The sequence below is a fragment of the Budorcas taxicolor genome, chromosome Y, assembly GCF_023091745.1.
Source record: "Budorcas taxicolor isolate Tak-1 chromosome Y, Takin1.1, whole genome shotgun sequence".
NCBI lineage: Eukaryota > Metazoa > Chordata > Mammalia > Artiodactyla > Bovidae > Budorcas > Budorcas taxicolor.
In genome coordinates this window covers 6,784,262-6,790,882 of record NC_068936.1, presented here as the reverse complement: position 1 = coordinate 6,790,882, position 6,621 = coordinate 6,784,262, and the positions used below count along the sequence as shown (strand labels likewise).

Here is a 6,621-nt window from a genome sequence, read left to right as displayed (position 1 = left end):
GTGTGTATGTATATATATGTATATGTATACACATACATATCCACAAATTTCAGGCACAGTAAAATGGACATATAAGAGTATGCCCATTCATCCGAGGGAATTGTACCCAGCAATGAAAAAGAATGTTCCACAGCTACATACAATAAGAATGCATCTCACTTATTTAAAGGGAAACCGAGACTAGGGGAACAGAAAGTCTATTGTGTGATTCTATTTATTTAAAATTTGAAACAAAGAAAAATGAATCCCAGGTGCTAGTGGTCAGAGAAGCGGTTACTTTAGGGGGCAGAGCATGGCCAGGAAGGAACATGGAGATTTCAAAGCTACTTGACAGTAGAGAGATGAAACAAATACAATCTCAGTTACAGTAACGACAGACTTTATTTACTTGGGTTCCAAAATAACTGTAGATTGTTACTGATGCTGTGAAATTTAAAAGATGCTCACTCCTTGGAAGAAAAGTTGTGAAAAACTTTGGCCTCCTCATGGGAAGAGTCAACTCATTGGGAAAAAACACTTGATACAGGGAAATATTGAAGGCAGGAGCAGAAGGCATGACAGATGCTGTGATGATTGGATAGCATCAGCAACCTAATGGAATGAGTTTGAGCAAGCTTCAGGAGATGGTGATGGACAGGGAAGCCTGGCATACTAAAGTTCATAGGGTCACAGGGAGTCAGACACGACTGAGCAACTGAACAACAAAAGCCAGGCAGGGTCTTTATATACAGCTGGCTGAATCTTAATAGGGCTTTTTTGAATTTCTGGAAATGGGTAGAGCATAATTTTTTAGCCCGATCCCTTGCTGCAACACGTCTGGAATATTTTGTGTTTGTAGACAATCTCCTTGGCAATTTTTCTGGGTGGTGCTTGGGAGTCAGAGTTCCTCACAATGATGGATGCTGTCTCTCTTAGTCCCAGCTGAACTGAACTTCGGATCATGACCTCTGTTTCAGGAGGCAACCCTCGCAATTGCTCTTCTTTTTGAATGACAGATGATTCTTGGTTTGGGTTTCTGTCTTTTCCTTCAGGTTCAAACACTGTAGCCAGCACTTGGAACATGGAAAGACCCTCTTGTTCCAGTGCCTCCAAGCGTGATTTACGAAGGATGTCACCAGTTTGAAAATTTCGAGGCAAAACAGACAAATTATTCATGTTTCCATGCCATGTTCTAGAATACGCCTCTACATTCCCAAAGGCTGACAGTCTGTAATTGCAAACACGGCACACATAGGACATTTTGCCTGGTTTGTGACTGTCCTTCATGTGCTGTAAGAGAACCTGATCTGTTTTGAAGGACAATTCACAGATATTACAGACCGTGGAGGGCTCCCAGGAAGCATGGACACTTTCAGTGTGACACTGCAGCTGGAACGAGGTGGCAAACTGGGGGTGGCAGTGCTGGCAGGTAGTTTGGATTTCCCAGCTGTCACCCTTCTGCCTCTCAAGCTCTAGATGGTTCCTCAGGTGGGTCATATACTTGACATAGTTTAGAACTCTCAAGCAGCTGAGGCATTTAAAGGCTGTGTGAGTCTTCTGTTCTGGTGCCGTCCTTGTATGCTGTCATGGTAAAAGGCATCAAATAACACGGTCAGATTTACTTTCATGGGATCAGCAGTCTTACTCTGATTTTCAAGAGTCAAAAAGTCCATTTTCTCCAGCCCTTACAAACTGCATGTTCTTTCTGGATCCATAAGACTGAAGCATACCTGATCATTGGCATGAGTCCGTGAAAATGATGCCCCACCATGAACATGGCTCGGTGAGGTCGGGGAATCTTCCAAGGTCATAATCGTGTTTTTCCAGGAGAGATACCTGGAGGGCCATGGTGGAGGCAGGTCCCCCTGGGATTCCATTGCTGAGTTTGGGTCTTTTGGGATTCCCACTGTTAAATTTTACATCTGAAGTGGGACACCACTTTGAATTAAGAGGGCTTTCATCCTTGCCTCCTAATGAGAGAACAGCTCCAGAGAAACAGTGAGGCCGCAGAGAGAGCAATTCTGAATTGTGAAGGACCGTTTCCAAAGAGCTCGTTTTATATTCAGGTTTAGATGAAGGCTCAGAAATAATAGAACTGCCTCTTCCTCCCCATGCAGACTGAGAAACTGGTGATACGGAGCTGGCTCTGATGTTGGGGTCCTAAGATCTGCAGGTTGCAACGTGCAGGAGGGATCCGATGGGATCCAGGAGGATCACGTGGTCCTTCATTCTTCTTGAAGATGAGTCCCTGGTCACTCTGTTCAAAACGTTAGAAATGACTGGCTTTGAACTTGAAGTCACTCTGACAAAGAGGGTTTCAGCATCCTCACTGATGTGCTCCACTCCAACAAAAATGACCTCAGCATCTTCATGTCCTTATCTCTGGATTTGGATGCAGCAGTCATTTTCTCAGGTTCCTTACACGGGAAGAGATGGGCCATTTTGCAATCACTTTTGGCTTCAAGTGGCCCCTGCTAGTGTTTCTTCCACCGGAAAGCAATCACCAGACAAGGTCATCCCCTCTGATCTCAGGTGTCACTCTCTGTGGTTTCAGATAACCCTCAGTTGTTCACCGAGAATATTAAATGGAAAACTCCAGAAATATAGAACTCATGCGTTTTAAACTGCAGGCCATTCTGAGGATTGTGACTGGAATCTCACACCATCCTGCTTCCTCCTGCCCAGAATGTGAATTGCTCCTTACTCCTGCACATCCCACTCGTCTGTCACTCGGTTACCACAATGACTGTTGAGATGTCACAGGGCTTGTGACCAAGTTATCCTTATTTTACTCAATAATGGCCACAAACCATAAATGGAGTGATGCTTTCCATTTAGACATGCCAGAGAAAATTCATTAAGTGCTACCTTTAAGTGAAAAGATCGAAGTTCTCAATTTGATATGAAAAGAGAAAGAAAAAATGCATGCTGAGGTTGCTAATATCTGTGGTGAATGTGAAGAAGAGAAAATAAATCTGGGTTAGTTTTGCTGTCAAACTTCAAACTACAAAAGGTATGGACACACAGCATAATAAGTGCTTAGTTCGGGTGAAAAAAAAAATCACACAATTAGTACAGTAATATATTTTACATAGAGACTACACTCACAAAACTTTCATAAAAGTATATTGTTATAATTGTTCTATGTTATTATTACACCTTCCCTGGTGGCTCAGATGGTAAAGTGTCTGTCGACAATTTGGGAGAACCCGGTTCAATCCCTGGGTCCGAAATATCCTCTGAAGAAGGAAATGGCAACCCAGTCCAGAATTCTTGCCTGGGAAATCCCATGGACAGAGGAGCATAATAAGCTGCAGTCCATGGGGTTGCAAAGAGTTGGACACGACTGAGCAACTTCACTTTCACTTTGCTGTTATTATTAGGCAGTTGCCAATCTCTTACTGTGCTTTTATAAAATAAACTTCATCACAGGTATGTTTGCATGGAAGAACCATTGTGTATATAGAGTTTGATACTGTGTGAGGTTACCGATGTCCCCTGGGGGTCTTGAAACTTATTCTCTGCCGATAAGTGGTGAAGATTATATTTCTTTCAAAAGACAAAATTAGTACTTGATTTAATCATTGGCTGAAACATTGAGATAACTATTAACACCCTTAGACATAAGGAAACATCTCAAACTCAGTTAAGTGACATGACCGTTTTAAACTTCCTTCTCCAGCCACCACTTTTGCCTTGTCTCCCCGTGGTGGCCCCAGTGCTCCTGTTCAACTCTGCAGGAGAGCTGGTAGGCACCGTTTTGCTTATAGATCTACAATCTCACTCAGAAATACTGACTGACAGAAAATGTCCAAAAGAGCCCCCAGCTGTCCCTTGGGTGTGCCTCTCACTCCCTCCACTCTCTGAGTCCAGAAGGCACCATAGTCTATACATGGATCCAAAATATTTTTTAAAAAATTCCAGCCAGTTCTAATAGCAAGGCTTGAACCTGCCTCATGCTGGCAACTCTCTCTCTCTCTAGAGAGCATTTACACTGTACTTGAAACTATTTACACAGCATCAACATTGTATTAGGTATTATAGGGAATGTGGAGATGATTTAAAGCATGTGGGAGTATCCCCTTAAGTTACATGCAAAGACTGCACCATTTTATGCAATGGACTTGAGCACCCATGGATTTTAATATCTCCAGGTGCAGGGTTCCCAGACCCTATCTCCCAAGGGTACCGAGGAGGAAGGATGGGGACGTCTCAAGACTTCTACTGCCTTGGATGCTGTCTCAAGTACCCAACTCCTGACCTGCCTCAGTCCACAGTTTCCCTGCCAGGCTTTCCAGACCATGATGTCAGAAAGCACAGCCTCCCCCAACTCACATGCCATATTCAGCTCCAGAGCTATTGGGTTGCTGTATTTTGGTTTCTCAAACAACATGTAGTGTCTGTCAGTGCTACATGTCTGCTGCATAAATAAACAGTAACTGTTATTAAACAATCATGCATCTGTACCACAGGCTCGGCCCACTCATTCCTGGCTCCACAGGTACTTACACTTGATCTTAGCCAAAAGGGTGAGAAGCAATTTCTCCAAGCATTTAATGACTTCCAAATCTGAATGAAAAACAAACTACCATGCAAGAGAGAAAGTCAGCCAGTATATAGCTGGATGCTGACAGGGGCGGTGGTGCTCATTGAAATAAAAGCTTTGTAACACAATTTCGCTCCATAGAACACATATATTGACAGCTTCCATGCCATTAACACGTTTCATAGACATTGAGGGACATTCTAAAGTTTACATATGACCATTTGTGATACCAGATCACATTTCATTGGTAGCATATCATAGTTTTTTTGGTTGTGTGTAAATGATGGCCCTAGCAGTAAAGGTCCCTCCTGCCAATGCAGAAGACCTAAGAGATGCAGGTTCCATCTCTGGGTCAGGAAGACCCCCTGGAGGAGGGCATGCAACCCACTGCAGTATTCCTGCCTGAAGAATCATGTGGACAGAGAAGAATGGTGGGCTACAGTCCATAGGGTTGTAAAGAGTCAAGCATGACTGAAGCAGCTGAACAAACATGCATATATAGGTATATAAATATATGTTTTATAGTGGTATGAAAAATAATGCTGTGGGGCTTCCCTGGTAATCCAGTATTTAAGATTGCACACTTCCAGACCAGGAGCACAGCTTCAATCCCTGGGCAGGGACCTGTGATCCCACATGCCACTGGGTGTAGCCAAAAGTAAATGGAATAATGTATCTTACAGCTGATGTCATCTTAAATTGGATGAAAATTTCTAGTTTTCATAAGCAGAATCCAGCCTACTAAATTCATGTCACAAGTCAATAATGGGGTGCTAGCTGCATTATACAGGCAAATGGTTTAGACAGGGATTGACAAATTGGCTTGCTTCCCTTTTTTTTTTTCTTCTTTTTCCCAACCAGCAAACAGTGATTTCTATCTTTTAGTTTTTTTTTTTTTTTTTTAAACTTTAAAAAAAGTTTAATAATTTTACATTTTTTTCTTTTTTTAATTTGGGAAGAAACAAAGGAAAATTTTGTGACGTGAAAATTATATGATATCTAAATTTCACTGTCACAAATAAAGTTTTATTGGAACACAGCAATGATCATTTGTCACTGACTGAGGCTACTCCACACTGCTAATGGGAGAGACCTCATGGCCCTTAATGCCTGGTTACTCTCTAGCCCTTTACAGAGAAATATTGCAGACTCACGGCTGCGGAGAAAAAAATGAAGCATTCCAAACCCCATGGCTCACCAGTACCTGAAGTCCGGTTGACTCAGTGCAGCAAAACACTTCCTACTTTGAGACCAAGTGAAGGGTGAAGCTGGAGTGTCTTTGTCTCCACGTCCCGGAAAGATTTCTCTGGGAATAGCAGCACCGCTTCCTGTGTCCAGTGTCCATGGAACTCCTACCTGGCTCTCCAAAAGCCTTTTCTCAGTAAGCCTGCATCAGGAGATTCCAAGCCTTTTAAAGTCCATTTTAGTCCAATCCATGGTACCCAAACCGGGCTCCAATCAGGTTTCTGAACCAGCTTTTCCCCATAGGATCTTTCAACTAGAAACATTTCTAGCATAATGTTAGAGAGAGGAAAGAATGTGGGTGGGGCCTCAGGGCCCCTCCCAGGGGCTATTTTCCAGGTCTCAGTGTGGTGAGAGTCCCCACTTGCATCTCTGGCATCCAGAGGCCCACCCCCTTATCTCCAAATTATCTGAATCTTTAGTTATTTGGGGTTTAACAGCTTAAGGGCAAGGAATGGTGGTGCTACAGCTATTCCAACAGGGCATGGGCTAATGTCAGGAACCTAAGAAGTCAGGAGTTCTCTTCCAAAGGCAAAAAAATTCTCCAGCTGTAAACAGCAAACCCCTGTCCTCTTCCTAGGGCAAGGGTGTGGGTTGGGGTGGAGGCAGGGTGAGGAGGGCAGGAAGCAAGCTTACTCCCAAGTGATCTGCACTTGAAGACTCAGCACCCGCTGGATTCCCAGCGCCCTCTATGTGGATCTACATGCTGAACCCCAGCAGGTTTTTCTAGGCAGGGGCTCATGTTTTCTTAAACCACGTCAGGGATGTCAGGTCACACCCTCACCCCCCTCCTTCTCCCTTCCCCGCCTTACCCCCTCTCTTCTCTGTCCTCCTTTGCAGCACCTAGATTATAT

The 6,621-nt window shown here is 43.6% G+C and overlaps 1 pseudogene; it reads right to left on the bottom strand.

Annotated features, from left to right (window-relative positions):
- Nucleotides 1–742: 742 nt before the first annotated feature.
- LOC128071080 (zinc finger protein 280A-like) lies at nt 743–2,420 on the bottom strand (annotated as a pseudogene).
- Between the last annotated feature and the right edge of the window lie 4,201 nt (nt 2,421–6,621).